This window comes from Tenrec ecaudatus, chromosome 3, assembly GCF_050624435.1.
Source record: "Tenrec ecaudatus isolate mTenEca1 chromosome 3, mTenEca1.hap1, whole genome shotgun sequence".
Classification (NCBI taxonomy): domain Eukaryota; kingdom Metazoa; phylum Chordata; class Mammalia; order Afrosoricida; family Tenrecidae; genus Tenrec; species Tenrec ecaudatus.
The window spans coordinates 93,460,570-93,460,966 of record NC_134532.1 but is presented as its reverse complement, the minus strand read 5'-3'; positions in this window follow the sequence as shown (position 1 = coordinate 93,460,966).

Genomic DNA, 397 nt, shown 5'->3' with positions numbered 1-397 from the left:
TACTGGCTGCGCTCACCCTTGACTGCCAAGCTCTGTGGATCGACGCGAAACCGAATGAGGAAGGTTCTGTTGAGAAGCTGTCGGATCATTCCGGCTAGCAGCTCCCTCCCCTCCTTACGAAAGGAAGGGGCCAGGAAACGGTTAACGCCAATCTGCGCCGTGCATTCCCAGACAGGCTTGGCTTAATCCTTCCTCCTCCCTCGAACGGACCCCCTGGCCCCCGCCTTTCTTTGATTCTTCTCGACGACCCCCTTACCCCGGAGCACAACAACCGAACGGTCGGTCCCCCCCAAACCCGACACCAAAGTTATTTATCGGCCAGTCTGACCCCACCCCCATCCATTTTGCGGCAGCCTCGTGCTGTGATTGCTTTGACGCTGGTCAAGATTTGACGAGA